The sequence below is a fragment of the Biomphalaria glabrata genome, chromosome 16 (assembly GCF_947242115.1).
Source record: "Biomphalaria glabrata chromosome 16, xgBioGlab47.1, whole genome shotgun sequence".
Classification (NCBI taxonomy): Eukaryota; Metazoa; Mollusca; class Gastropoda; family Planorbidae; genus Biomphalaria; species Biomphalaria glabrata.
This window is the reverse complement of record NC_074726.1, coordinates 18998841-19015511: the sequence shown is the minus strand read 5'-3', so window position 1 is coordinate 19015511 and position 16671 is coordinate 18998841.

The following is a 16671-nucleotide window of genomic DNA, read 5'->3' as shown; positions in this document are numbered from 1 at the left end:
GATCTTTCATTGCTTCTAAGTCCACCCAGCTCTTATAGTTACTTAACATTAGAAGGAGAAAAATAAAGGTGGTTGGTCGTTGTGCTGGCCATATGACACCCTCATTAACTGTGGGCCACAGAAACAGATGACTTGAACATTATCTTCCCTATTGGTTGCAAGGTGTGAAGTTAAATTTTACTTTGGGACTAACTAGTATCTACAAATATTTAAATACATTATTTCTTGAATTGAAAAAAAAAGGGAAATAACCAAAAGATCTTACCTTTTTCACTTCCAAATAAGACTGTCTTTGACTGGAAACCTCTGAAAATAATACTTTCAAACTAAAAGAATTAGACTTTTTCTCCAAAAGAATTAAACAAAAACTATATACTGAAAGAATGAAAGTAAACTTTCAAAAAAAACATTTTAAAAAAGTATAAAAAGCATGCACTAAATGGGCGATAGAAGACAAAATAAAAACATTTGTTGACGGCCACCATGACAACACGATTCACAAACAAAACAAGATATTATATGAAAAAAGAATAATGTTTAAATAACTTCACCTTAATGGTAATGTCACAATGACATGTACAGTTCTGGAGAGCTCTCTTCACTTCCTTGTTTCTTGATCTTAAACAGAATAGTTATTGTGTTGAAATTAATATAAAAATATTCATCTGCACTTACAGAATAAAATTATTTTAAAAAATTCTTTGTGAATTCATGGGGCTAATTAAATGGTTTGGTGGCTGAGCAGTTAAACACCCGGCTTCTGAACTATAGGTCCAAAGTTTGAATCCTTGTGAAATGAGGGATTTTAAATTTTGGGATCTTTCATTGCTTCTAAGTTCACCCAGCTCTTTTAGTTACTTAACAAAAAAAGGAGAAAAATAAAGGTGGTCGGTCGTTGTGCTGGCCACATGACACCCTCATTAACTGTGGGCCACAGAAACAGATGACTTAAATATTATCTTCCCTATTGGTTGCAAGTTTTGAAGGGAAATTTTACTTTGTGACTTACTAGTATCTACAAATATTTAAATACATTATTTCTTAAATTAAAAAAAAAAGGGAAATAACCAAAAGATCTCACCTTTTTCACTTCCAAATAAGACTGTCTTTGACTGGAAACCTTTGAAAATAATACTTTCAAACTAAAAGAATTAGACTTTTTCTCCAAAAGATTTAAACAAAAACTATATACTGAAAGAATGAAAGTAAACTTTAAAAAAAACAATTTTAAAAAGTATAAAAAGCATGCACTAAATGGACGATAGAAGACAAAATGAAAACATTTGTTGACGGCCGCCATGACAACACAATTCACAAACAAAACAAGATATTATATGAAAAAAGAATAATGTTTAAATAACTTCACCTTAATGGTAATGTCACAATGACATGTACAGTTCTGGAGAGCTCTTGTAGAATATTCGTGTTACACAAATAACAAACTAGTGTTTAAGAGGGAAGACATATTAGGAACTCCATTTATTACGTAAACACAAGCGGTGTTGCACTGACGCGCTAGTGTGCAAATGTACATATATTACTATTATGTTACATCTCTCTTCTTTAATTTAGAAAATCTATTTATCAGAATAACTAACAAACTAGTCAACTAAAAAGTCTAATCAGTTCATCACAAATCAAGTCTCTTGGGTTTGTTAACTATTCTGCCTGAGCGTGTTACATAAGGTTCATTTGGTCTAGAGGTGTTAGAAGAAGCAGTGTGTAGTGGCGGCTCAAAATCTAGTGTAGTTTGTAATCTTGGACTCTCTAGATTTAGTGGTTCTGGTTGTTCTGAGATGTCATCTGGAAAGTCATAAATATTGTCAAATCTGTTTGCTTTCTCAGAAGACTTTCTGATGTGTATTCTGTTTCTTCTGTAGACCTTATTTCCACTTTTGACATTATACGATCTAGGCTTAGAATGCTTCGAAACTACTGTTCCTGGTTTCCACTCAGAATTAAGTTGCATTCTGACTGCCGTTCCGTTTTGTAGTGGATTATGACTCTTAACTCCTTTCCTCTTATCATAACAATGTTTCTCAGACTGTTTCTCGGAGTCAAAGTGTTTCTTCACCACCTTGAGATCTGGTGTCTTGGTAGGTATTAGCGGTTCTGACACATTTTGATTCTGTTGTTCAGCACCTGCTACAATCCCTAACTGTCACTTCAATGTCTGCATTCATGCCTGGCCAATACATGACTTCTCTGGCTCTCTGCTTACACTTGACTATTCCTAAGTGAGACTTGTGAATCAGATTTAGCATGTATTTACGTAAGCTTGGTGGCATGACTATTCTCAGACCTTTGTATATAATACCATCCGAAGTTGATAACTGGTCTCTTGAATCCCAATACGGCCTGACTTCTTGTTTTGTTCATGATTCCATTGAAATTCTATATCATCTTTTAGAAGCTTTCGTATTGGAGCATCTGCTTGACTTAGATAAGGAATAAATTTTGCTAGGTACTGAATTAAACCTAGAAATCTTCTGATTCCATCTTTGTCTTGAGGAGCTGGCATGTCAATAATTGCCTTTATCTTTGCTGGATCTGGTTCTAAACCTTTCTCTGACAAGATATGGCCCATATAAGGTACTCTGTTTTGCCTTATCTTGCACTTGTCATAGTTCAGCTTTAGATTGTACTCCGTTGCTCTTTGCATGACTTGTTTCAAAATGTGATCATGATGCTCAACATCTCTACCAGCTACTAGAATGTCGTCTATGATGACATATGCTCCTTCAATTCCTTGAAGCATTTCATCCATAATTCTTTGGTAAATTTCTGGCGCTGATTTAATACCAAAAGGTAATCGTAACCATCTATATCTTCCCAGAGGTGTGTTGAAAGTTGTGAGAAATGAAGATTCTCTTTCAAGCTTTATTTGCATAAACCCTGACTTGGCATCGAGAACTGAGAATATCTTCGAATCTGGAATATTAGTGATCACATCTTCAATAGTTTTCATCGGGTGATGTTCCCTTCTGATTGCTTTATTGAGATCTTTTGGATCAATACATATTCTAACTTTGTCATTCCTGAACGAAACAACCATGGAGCTAACCCATTCAGTAGGTTCATGTACGGCAGTAATAAATCCATCAGCTTGCATTTCTTTAAGTTTTTCTTCAACTTTATTGCGTAGAGATGCTGCTAAGCGACGTGGTGGATGAATAACTCCTTTAGCATTTTCCTGTAACTGAATCTTGTATTCTCCTGGCAGTGTTCCAGTTGTTTTCAGTATTTCAGGAAATTCTCTTTGTAACTCGTCTTCTGCCTTGGATTCTATGTTGTCTATCCGTTGTAGTAGTCCTAAACATTCTGCTGTGTCACCACTCAAAATGTTCTCTTGACTAATGTCTACTACCTCAAACCTTGCTTTCACCTCTTGGATATTATTTTTCAAAGGTAGCACTACTGCTCCTAAAGTCTTAATAACATGATTAGAGTAAGACTTGAGCGACTTTGCTGCATAAGCAAGTTTTACTTTGTCTTTGAGCTTTTCAAACTCTGACTTGACAAGAATGTTACATCTTGCACCAGTGTCGATACGAAAAATTAATGTCTTGCCATGCACGACTAGTTTTACAGTCCACTTGTCTTCGACGACATTGATGTTCTCAATATTACCCTTTCTATACTGGCTACTTGCAGTGCTAACAGGTATAATATTTTCATCACTGTGACTGTCATCTTCTACTAGATTGACGTTGCGTCTTTTTCTGCACATTTGAAACCAGTGGTTTTTCTTCTTGCAGAAATTGCATGTGGTTCCTATTGCTGGACATTTTCCCTTTTCGTGGTTCTTGCCGCATTTACTACATAATTTATCTGAGTTGTCTTTAGACTTCTGCTTGAGTACATTGTGTGACCCTCTCTTGATCGCTAGAACTTCTTGGCCCCTAAACATTTTCACTTGGCTTTGCGACATCTCATATTGTTGTCCTATTTCTATAGCCTTGTTAAGGGTCAACTTCTGTCCCTGATCAAGAAGTCTTAATTGTACCTTTTCGTGTATGACTCCACTAATGATCAAATCAATAAGCATATCGTCTGGGTTGTCATACTCACAGTCCATAATGAGAAGCTTTAGGTCTTTAACAAAGTTATCAAAACTTTCTCCTTCTACCTGCTTTCTCTGATGTGCTCTAAATCTAGACACTCTTTTATTTTGTCTTGGCCTTATGTAGTCTTCTATTTTCTTTAATAGCAATTGCGGATCTCCCTCTTCACTATCAGTAATATTTAGAGTTTTGTAAACTTCACGGCCTTGTTGACCTATCCACATTCCCAGCCATCCGGCTTTTTGTTTACTATCGGCACCAGCTAACGGTCCTTTGAAACAAAAGCTCACCTGCTGTTGAAACCTTAAAAACTCTTGATACAGATCTTTAGCATTCCAATTCAAGATTGGTTGCTCAAAATAAAAAGAAGCCATTATTAGATTAATAAAAACCTTTGTCTGGACAGCTTTTTAAGTTTTATTCTGACACCATGTAGAATATTCGTGTTACACAAATAACAAACTAGTGTTTAAGAGGGAAGACATATTAGGAACTCCATTTATTACGTAAACACAAGCGGTGTTGCACTGACGCGCTAGTGTGCAAATGTACATATATTACTATTATGTTACAGCTCTATTCACTTCCTTGTTTCTTGATCTTAAACAGAATAGTTATTGTGTTGAAATTAATATAAAAATATTCATTTGCACTTACAGAATAAAAATATTTCAACATTTTTTTTGTGAATTCATGGGGCTAATTAAGAAGGTATGGTGGCTGAGCAGTTAAACACCCGGCTTCTGAACTATAGGTCCAAAGTTTGAATCCTTGTGAAATGAGGGATTTTAAATTTTGGGATCTTTTATTGTTCTAAGTCCACCAAGCTCTTATAGTTACTTAACATAAGAAGGAGAAAAATAAAGGTGGTCCGTCATTGTGCTGGCCACATGACACCCTCATTAACTGTGGGCCACAGAAACAGATGACTTGAACATTATCTTCCCTATTGAATGCAAGGTGTGAAGTTAAATTTTACTTTGGGACTAACTAGTATCTACAAATATTTAAATACATTATTTCTTGAATTGAAAAAAAAAGGGAAATAACCAAAAGATCTCACCTTTTTCACTTTCAAATAAGACTGTCTTTGACTGGAAACATCTGAAAATAATACTTTCAAACTAAAAGAATTAGACTTTTTCTCCAAAAGAATTAAACAAAAACTATATACTGAAAGAATGAAAGTAAACTTTAAAAAAAACAATTTTAAAAAGTATAAAAAGCATGCACTAAATGGACGATAAAAGACAAAATGAAAACATTTGTTGACGGCCGCCATGACAACACAATTCACAAACAAAACAAGATATTATATGAAAAAAGAATAATGTTTAAATAACTTCACCTTAATGGTAATGTCACAATGACATGTACAGTTCTGGAGAGCTCTCTTCACTTCCTTGTTTCTTGATCTTAAACAGAATAGTTATTGTGTTGAAATTTATATAAAAATATTCATTTGCACTTACAGAATAAAAATATTTCAACATTTTTTTTGTGAATTCATGGGGCTAATTAGAAGGTATGGTTGCTGAGCAGTTAAACACCCGGCTTCTGAACTATAGGTCCACAGTTTGAATCCTTGTAAAATGAGGGATTTTAAATTTTGGGATCTTTTATTGCTTCTAACTCCACCCAGCTCTTATAGTTACTTAACAAAAAAAGGAGAAAAATAAAGGTGGTCGGTCGTTGTGCTGGCCACATGAAACCCTCATTAAATGTGGGCCACAGAAAGAGATGACTTAAACATTATCTTCCCTATTGATTGCAAGGTGTGAAGGAAAATTTTACTTGGGGACTAACTAGTATCTACAAATATTTAAATATATTATTTCTTAAATTAAAAAAAAAGGGAAATAACCAAAAGATCTCACCTTTTTCACTTCCAAATAAGACTGTCTTTGACTGGAAACATCTGAAAATAATACTTTCAAACTAAAAGAATTAGATTTTTTTTCCAAAAGATTTAAACAAAAACTATATACTGAAAGAATGAAAGTAAACTTTAAGAAAACAATTTTAAAAAGTATAAAAAGCATGCACTTAATGGGCGATAGAAGACAAAATGAAAACATTTGTTGACGGCCACCATGAAAAACACAATTCACAAACAAAACAAGATATTATATGAAAAAAGAATAATGTTTAAATAACTTCACCTTAATGGTAATGTCACAATGACATGTACAGTTCTGGAGAGCTCTCTTCACTTCCTTGTTTCTTGATCTTAAACAGAATAGTTATTGTGTTGAAATTAATATAAAAATATTCATTTGCACTTACAGAATAAAAATATTTCAACATTTTTTTTGTGAATTCATGGGGCTAATTAAGAAGGTATGGTGGCTGAGCAGTTAAACACCCGGCTTCTGAACTATAGGTCCAAAGTTTGAATCCTTGTGAAATGAGGGATTTTAAATTTTGGGATCTTTTATTGTTCTAAGTCCACCCAGCTCTTATAGTTACTTAACATAAGAAGGAGAAAAATAAAGGTGGTCCGTCATTGTGCTGGCCACATGACACCCTCATTAACTGTGGGCCACAGAAACAGATGACTTGAACATTATCTTCCCTATTGAATGCAAGGTGTGAAGTTAAATTTTACTTTGGGACTAACTAGTATCTACAAATATTTAAATACATTATTTCTTGAATTGAAAAAAAAAGGGAAATAACCAAAAGATCTCACCTTTTTCACTTTCAAATAAGACTGTCTTTGACTGGAAACATCTGAAAATAATACTTTCAAACTAAAAGAATTAGATTTTTTTTCCAAAAGATTTAAACAAAAACTATATACTGAAAGAATGAAAGTAAACTTTAAGAAAACAATTTTAAAAAGTATAAAAAGCATGCACTTAATGGGCGATAGAAGACAAAATGAAAACATTTGTTGACGGCCACCATGAAAAACACAATTCACAAACAAAACAAGATATTATATGAAAAAAGAATAATGTTTAAATAACTTCACCTTAATGGTAATGTCACAATGACATGTACAGTTCTGGAGAGCTCTCTTCACTTCCTTGTTTCTTGATCTTAAACAGAATAGTTATTGTGTTGAAATTAATATAAAAATATTCATTTGCACTTACAGAATAAAAATATTTCAACATTTTTTTTGTGAATTCATGGGGCTAATTAGAAGGTATGGTTGCTGAGCAGTTAAACACCCGGCTTCTGAACTATAGGTCCAAAGTTTAATCCTTGTGAAATGAGGGATTTTAAATTTTGGGATCTTTCATTGCTTCTAAGTCCACCCAGCTCTTATAGTTACTTAACATTAGAAGGAGAAAAATAAAGGTGGTTGGTCGTTGTGCTGGCCATATGACACCCTCATTAACTGTGGGCCACAGAAACAGATGACTTGAACATTATCTTCCCTATTGGTTGCAAGGTGTGAAGTTAAATTTTACTTTGGGACTAACTAGTATCTACAAATATTTAAATACATTATTTCTTGAATTGAAAAAAAAAGGGAAATAACCAAAAGATCTTACCTTTTTCACTTCCAAATAAGACTGTCTTTGACTGGAAACCTCTGAAAATAATACTTTCAAACTAAAAGAATTAGACTTTTTCTCCAAAAGAATTAAACAAAAACTATATACTGAAAGAATGAAAGTAAACTTTCAAAAAAAACATTTTTAAAAAGTATAAAAAGCATGCACTAAATGGGCGATAGAAGACAAAATAAAAACATTTGTTGACGGCCACCATGACAACACGATTCACAAACAAAACAAGATATTATATGAAAAAAGAATAATGTTTAAATAACTTCACCTTAATGGTAATGTCACAATGACATGTACAGTTCTGGAGAGCTCTCTTCACTTCCTTGTTTCTTGATCTTAAACAGAATAGTTATTGTGTTGAAATTAATATAAAAATATTCATCTGCACTTACAGAATAAAATTATTTTAAAAAATTCTTTGTGAATTCATGGGGCTAATTAAATGGTTTGGTGGCTGAGCAGTTAAACACCCGGCTTCTGAACTATAGGTCCAAAGTTTGAATCCTTGTGAAATGAGGGATTTTAAATTTTGGGATCTTTCATTGCTTCTAAGTTCACCCAGCTCTTTTAGTTACTTAACAAAAAAAGGAGAAAAATAAAGGTGGTCGGTCGTTGTGCTGGCCACATGACACCCTCATTAACTGTGGGCCACAGAAACAGATGACTTAAATATTATCTTCCCTATTGGTTGCAAGTTTTGAAGGGAAATTTTACTTTGTGACTTACTAGTATCTACAAATATTTAAATACATTATTTCTTAAATTAAAAAAAAAAGGGAAATAACCAAAAGATCTCACCTTTTTCACTTCCAAATAAGACTGTCTTTGACTGGAAACCTTTGAAAATAATACTTTCAAACTAAAAGAATTAGACTTTTTCTCCAAAAGATTTAAACAAAAACTATATACTGAAAGAATGAAAGTAAACTTAAAAAAAAACAATTTTAAAAAGTATAAAAAGCATGCACTAAATGGACGATAGAAGACAAAATGAAAACATTTGTTGACGGCCGCCATGACAACACAATTCACAAACAAAACAAGATATTATATGAAAAAAGAATAATGTTTAAATAACTTCACCTTAATGGTAATGTCACAATGACATGTACAGTTCTGGAGAGCTCTATTCACTTCCTTGTTTCTTGATCTTAAACAGAATAGTTATTGTGTTGAAATTAATATAAAAATATTTATTTGCACTTACAGAATAAAAATATTTCAACATTTTTTTTGTGAATTCATGGGGCTAATTAAGAAGGTATGGTGGCTGAGCAGTTAAACACCCGGCTTCTGAACTATAGGTCCAAAGTTTGAATCCTTGTGAAATGAGGGATTTTAAATTTTGGGATCTTTTATTGTTCTAAGTCCACCCAGCTCTTATAGTTACTTAACATAAGAAGGAGAAAAATAAAGGTGGTCCGTCATTGTGCTGGCCACATGACACCCTCATTAACTGTGGGCCACAGAAACAGATGACTTGAACATTATCTTCCCTATTGAATGCAAGGTGTGAAGTTAAATTTTACTTTGGGACTAACTGGTATCTACAAATATTTAAATACATTATTTCTTGAATTGAAAAAAAAAGGGAAATAACCAAAAGATCTCACCTTTTTCACTTTCAAATAAGACTGTCTTTGACTGGAAACATCTGAAAATAATACTTTCAAACTAAAAGAATTAGACTTTTTCTCCAAAAGAATTAAACAAAAACTATATACTGAAAGAATGAAAGTAAACTTTAAAAAAAACAATTTTAAAAAGTATAAAAAGCATGCACTAAATGGGCGATAGAAGACGAAATGAAAACATTTGTTGACGGCCGCCATGACAACACGATTCACAAACAAAACAAGATATTATATGAAAAAAGAATAATGTTTAAATAACTTCACCTTAATGGTAATGTCACAATGACATGTACAGTTCTGGAGAGCTCTCTTCACTTCCTTGTTTCTTGATCTTAAACAGAATAGTTATTGTGTTGAAATTAATATAAAAATATTCATCTGCACTTACAGAATAAAATTATTTCAACATTTTTTTTGTGAATTCATGGGGCTAATTAGAAGGTATGGTGGCTAAGCAGTTAAACACCCGGCTTCTGAACTATAGGTCCACAGTTTGAATTCTTGTGAAATTAGGGATTTTAAATTTTGGGATCTTTCATTGCTTCTAAGTCCACCCAGCTCTTATAGTGACTTAACATAAGAAGGAGAAAAATAAAGGTGGTCCGTCGTTGTGCTGGCCACATGACACCCTCATTAAATGTGGGCCACAGAAAGAAATGAATTGAACATTATCTTCCCTATTGATTGCAAGGTGTGAAGGGAAATTTTACTTGGGGACTAACTAGTATCTACAAATATTTAAATATATTATTTCTTAAATTAAAAAAAAAAGGAAATAACCAAAAGATCTCACCTTTTTCACTTCCAAATAAGACTGTCTTTGACTGGAAACATCTGAAAATAATACTTTCAAACTAAAAGAATTAGATTTTTTTTCCAAATGATTTAAACAAAAACTATATACTGAAAGAATGAAAGTAAACTTTAAGAAAACAATTTTAAAAAGTATAAAAAGCATGCACTAAATGGAGGATAGAAGACAAAATGAAAACATTTGTTGACGGCCGCCATGACAACACAATTCACAAACAAAACAAGATATTATATGAAAAAAAGAATAATGTTTAAATAACTTCACCTTAATGGTAATGTCACAATGACATGTACAGTTCTGGAGAGCTCTCTTCACTTCCTTGTTTCTTGATCTTAAACAGAATAGTTATTGTGTTGAAATTTATATAAAAATATTCATCTGCACTTACAGAATAAAAATATTTCAACATTTTTTTTGTGAATTCATGGGGCTAATTAGAAGGTATGGTGGCTAAGCAGTTAAACACCCGGCTTCTGAACTATAGGTCCACAGTTTGAATCCTTGTGAAATGAGGGATTTTAAATTTTGGGATCTTTCATTGCTTCTAAGTCCACCCAGCTCTTATAGTGACTTAACATAAGAAGGAGAAAAATAAAGGTGGTCCGTCGTTGTGCTGGCCACATGACACCCTCATTAAATGTGGGCCACAGAAAAAAATGACTTGAACATTATCTTCCCTATTGATTGCAAGGTGTGAAGGGAAATTTTACTTGGGGACTAACTAGTATCTACAAATATTTAAATATATTATTTCTTAAATTAAAAAAAAAAGGAAATAACCAAAAGATCTCACCTTTTTCACTTCCAAATAAGACTGTCTTTGACTGGAAACATCTGAAAATAATACTTTTAAACTAAAAGAATTAGATTTTTTTTCCAAAAGATTTAAACAAAAACTATATACTGAAAGAATAAAAGTAAACTTTAAGAAAACAATTTTAAAAAGTATAAAAAGCATGCACTAAATGGAGGATAGAAGACAAAATGAAAACATTTGTTGACGGCCGCCATGACAACACAATTCACAAACAAAACAAGATATTATATGAAAAAAGAATAATGTTTAAATAACTTCACCTTAATGGTAATGTCACAATGACATGTACAGTTCTGGAGAGCTCTCTTCACTTCCTTGTTTCTTGATCTTAAACAGAATAGTTATTGTGTTTAAATTTATATAAAAATATTCATCTGCACTTACAGAATAAAATTATTTCAACATTTTGTTTGTGAATTCATGGGGCTAATTAGAAGGTATGGTGGCTAAGCAGTTAAACACCCGGCTTCTGAACTATAGGTCCACAGTTTGAATTCTTGTGAAATGAGGGATTTTAAATTTTGGGATCTTTCATTGCTTCTAAGTCCACCCAGCTCTTATAGTGACTTAACATAAGAAGGAGAAAAATAAAGGTGGTCCGTCGTTGTGCTGGCCACATGACACCCTCATTAAATGTGGGCCACAGAAAAAATTGAATTGAACATTATCTTCCCTATTGATTGCAAGGTGTGAAGGGAAATTTTACTTGGGGACTAACTAGTATCTACAAATATTTAAATATATTATTTCTTAAATTAAAAAAAAAAGGAAATAACCAAAAGATCTCACCTTTTTCACTTCCAAATAAGACTGTCTTTGACTGGAAACATCTGAAAATAATACTTTCAAACTAAAAGAATTAGATTTTTTTTCCAAATGATTTAAACAAAAACTATATACTGAAAGAATGAAAGTAAACTTTAAGAAAACAATTTTAAAAAGTATAAAAAGCATGCACTAAATGGAGGATAGAAGACAAAATGAAAACATTTGTTGACGGCCGCCATGACAACACAATTCACAAACAAAACAAGATATTATATGAAAAAAGAATAATGTTTAAATAACTTCACCTTAATGGTAATGTCACAATGACATGTACAGTTCTGGAGAGCTCTCTTCACTTCCTTGTTTCTTGATCTTAAACAGAATAGTTATTGTGTTGAAATTTATATAAAAATATTCAACTGCACTTACAGAATAAAAATATTTCAACATTTTTTTTGTGAATTCATGGGGCTAATTAGAAGGTATGGTGGCTAAGCAGTTAAACACCCGGCTTCTGAACTATAGGTCCACAGTTTGAATCCTTGTGAAATGAGGGATTTTAAATTTTGGGATCTTTCATTGCTTCTAAGTCCACCCAGCTCTTATAGTGACTTAACATAAGAAGGAGAAAAATAAAGGTGGTCCGTCGTTGTGCTGGCCACATGACACCCTCATTAAATGTGGGCCACAGAAAAAAATGACTTGAACATTATCTTCCCTATTGATTGCAAGGTGTGAAGGGAAATTTTACTTGGGGACTAACTAGTATCTACAAATATTTAAATATATTATTTCTTAAATTAAAAAAAAAAGGAAATAACCAAAAGATCTCACCTTTTTCACTTCCAAATAAGACTGTCTTTGACTGGAAACATCTGAAAATAATACTTTCAAACTAAAAGAATTAGATTTTTTTTCCAAAAGATTTAAACAAAAACTATATACTGAAAGAATAAAAGTAAACTTTAAGAAAACAATTTTAAAAAGTATAAAAAGCATGCACTAAATGGAGGATAGAAGACAAAATGAAAACATTTGTTGACGGCCGCCATGACAACACAATTCACAAACAAAACAAGATATTATATGAAAAAAGAATAATGTTTAAATAACTTCACCTTAATGGTAATGTCACAATGACATGTACAGTTCTGGAGAGCTCTCTTCACTTCCTTGTTTCTTGATCTTAAACAGAATAGTTATTGTGTTGAAATTTATATAAAAATATTCATCTGCACTTACAGAATAAAAATATTTCAAAATTTTTTTTGTGAATTCATGGGGCTAATTAGAAGGTATGGTGGCTAAGCAGTTAAACACCCAGCTTCTGAACTATAGGTCCACAGTTTGAATCCTTGTGAAATGAGGGATTTTAAATTTTGGGATCTTTCATTGCTTCTAAGTCCACCCAGCTCTTATAGTGACTTAACATAAGAAGGAGAAAAATAAAGGTGGTCCATCGTTGTGCTGGCCACATGACACCCTCATTAAATGTGGGCCACAGAAACAGATGACTTGAACATTATCTTCCCTATTGATTGCAAGGTGTGAAGGGAAATTTTACTTGGGGACTAACTAGTATCTACAAATATTTAAATATATTATTTCTTAAATTAAAAAAAAAAGGAAATAACCAAAAGATCTCACCTTTTTCACTTCCAAATAAGACTGTCTTTGACTGGAAACATCTGAAAATAATACTTTCAAACTAAAAGAATTAGATTTTTTTTCCAAAAGATTTAAACAAAAACTATATACTGAAAGAATAAAAGTAAACTTTAAGAAAACAATTTTAAAAAGTATAAAAAGCATGCACTAAATGGGCGATAGAAGACAAAATGAAAACATTTGTTGACGGCCACCATGACAACACAATTCACAAACAAAACAAGATATTATATGAAAAAAGAATAATGTTTAAATAACTTCACCTTAATGGTAATGTCACAATGACATGTACAGTTCTGGAGAGCTCTCTTCACTTCCTTGTTTCTTGATCTTAAACAGAATAATTATTGTGTTGAAATAATTATAAAAATATTCATCTGCACTTACAGAATAAAATTATTTCAACATTTTTTTTTGTGAATTCATTGGGCTAATTAGAAGGTATGGTGGCTGAGCAGTTAAACACCTGGCTTCTGAACTATAGGTCCAAAGTTTGAATCCTTGTGAAATGAGGGATTTTAAATTTTGGGATCTTTCATTGCTTCTAAGTCCACCCAGCTCTTATAGTTACTTAACAAAAAAAGGAGAAAAACAAAGGTGGTCGGTCGTTGTGCTGGCCACATGACACCCTCATTAACTGTGGGCCACAGAAACAGATGACTTAAATATTATCTTCCCTATTGGTTGCAAGTTGTGAAGGGAAATTTTACTTTGTGACTTACTAGTATCTACAAATATTTAAATATATTATTTCTTAAATAAAAAAAAAGGGAAATAACCAAAAGATCTCACCTTTTTCACTTCCAAATAAGACTGTCTTTGACTGGAAACCTCTGAAAATAATACTTTCAAACTAAAAGAATTAGACTTTTTCTCCAAAAGATTTAAACAAAAACTATATACTAAAAGAATGAAAGTAAACTTTAAGAAAACAATTTTAAAAAGTATAAAAAGCATGCACTAAATGGAGGATAGAAGACAAAATGAAAACATTTGTTGACGGCCGCCATGACAACACAATTCACAAACAAAACAAGATATTATATAAAAAAAGAATAATGTTTAAATAACTTCACCTTAATGGTAATGTCACAATGACATGTACAGTTCTGGAGAGCTCTCTTCACTTCCTTGTTTCTTGATCTTAAACAGAATAATTATTGTGTTGAAATAATTATAAAAATATTCATCTGCACTTACAGAATAAAATTATTTCAAATTTTTTTTTGTGAATTCATTGGGCTAATTAGAAGGTATGGCTGAGCAGTTAAACACCCGGATTCTGAACTATAGGTCCAAAGTTTGAATCCTTGTGAAATGAGGGATTTTAAATTTTGGGATCTTTCATTGCTTCTAAGTCCACCCAGCCTCTTATAGTTACTTAACAAAAAAAGGAGAAAAATAAAGGTGGTCGGTCGTTGTGCTGGCCACATGACACCCTCATTAACTGTGGGCCACAGAAACAGATGACTTAAATATTATCTTCCCTATTGGTTGCAAGTTGTGAAGGGGAAATTTTTACTTTGTGACTTACTAGTATCTACAAATATTTAAATACATTATTTCTTAATTTAAAAAAAAAGGGAAATAACCAAAAGATCTCACCTTTTTCACCTTCCAAATAAGACTGTCTTTGACTGGAAACCTCTGAAAATAATACTTTCAAACTAAAAGAATTAGAATTTTTCTCCAAAAGATTTAAACAAAAACTATATACTGAAGAATGAAAGTAAACTTTAAAAAAAACAATTTTAAAAAAGTATAAAAAGCATGCACTAAATGGACGATAGAAGACAGAATGAAAACATTTGTTGACTGCCGCCATGACAACACAATTCACAAACAAAACAAGATATTATATGAAAAAAGAATAATGTTTAAATAACTTCACCTTAATGGTAATGTCACAATGACATGTACAGTTCTGGAGAGCTCTCTTCACTTCCTTGTTTCTTGATCTTAAACAGAATAGTTATTGTGTTGAAATTTATATAAAGATATTCATCTGCACTTACAGAATAAAAATATTTCAACATTTTTTTGTGAATTCATGGGGCTAATTAAGAAGGTATGGTGGCTGAGCAGTTAAACACCTGGCTTCTGAACTATAGGTCCAAAGTTTGAATCCTTGTGAAATGAGGGATTTTAAATTTGGGATCTTTCATTGCTTCTAAGTCCACCCAGCTCTTATAGTTACTTAACATAAGAAGGAGAAAAATAAAGGTGGTCCGTCATTGTGCTGGCCACATGACACCCTCATTAACTGTGGGCCACAGAAACAGTTGACTTGAACATTATCTTCCCTATTGATTGCAAGGTGTGAAGGGAAATTTTATTTGGGGACTTACTAGTATCTACAAATATTTAAATATATTATTTCTTAAATTAAAAAAAAAAGGGAAATAACCAAAAGATCTCACCTTTTTCACTTCCAAATAAGACTGTCTTTGACTGGAAACCTCTGAAAATAATACTTTCAAACTAAAAGAATTAGAATTTTTCTCCAAAAGATTTAACAAAAACTATATACTGAAAGAATGAAAGTAAACTTTAAAAAAAAATTTTTTTTAAGTATAAAAAGCATGCACTAAATGGACGAGAGAAGACAAACGAAAACATTTGTTGACGGCCGCCATGACAACACAATTCACAAACAAAACAAGATATTATATGAAAAAAGAATAATGTTTAAATAACTTCACCTTAATGGTAATGTCACAATGACATGTACAGTTCTGGAGAGCTCTCTTCACTTCCTTGTTTTTTTATCTTAACAGAATAGTTATTGTGTTGAAATTAATATAAAAATATTCATCTGCACTTACAGAATAAAATTATTTCAACATTTTTTTTGTGAATTCATGGGGCCTAATTAGAAGGTATGGTGGCTAAGCAGTTAAACACCCGGCTTCTGAACTATAGGTCCACAGTTTGAATCCTTGTGAAATGAGGGATTTTTAATTTTGGGATCTTTCATTGCTTCTAAGTCCACCCAGCTCTTATAGTGACTTAACATAAGAAGGAGAAAAATAAAGGTGGTCCGTCGTTGTGCTGGCCACATGACACCCTCATTAAATGTGGGCCAAAGAAAGAAATGACTTGAACATTATCTTCCCTATTGATTGCAAGGTGTGAAGGGAAATTTTACTTGGGGACTAACTAGTATCTACAAATATTTAAAATATATTATTTCTTAAATTAAAAAAAAAAGGAAATAACCAAAATATCTCACCTTTTTCACTTCCAAATAAGACTGTCTTTGACTGGAAACATCTGAAAATAATACTTTCAAACTAAAAGAATTAGAATTTTTTTCCAAAAGATTTAAACAAAAACTATATACTGAAAGAATGAAAGTAAACTTTAAGAAAACAATTTTAAA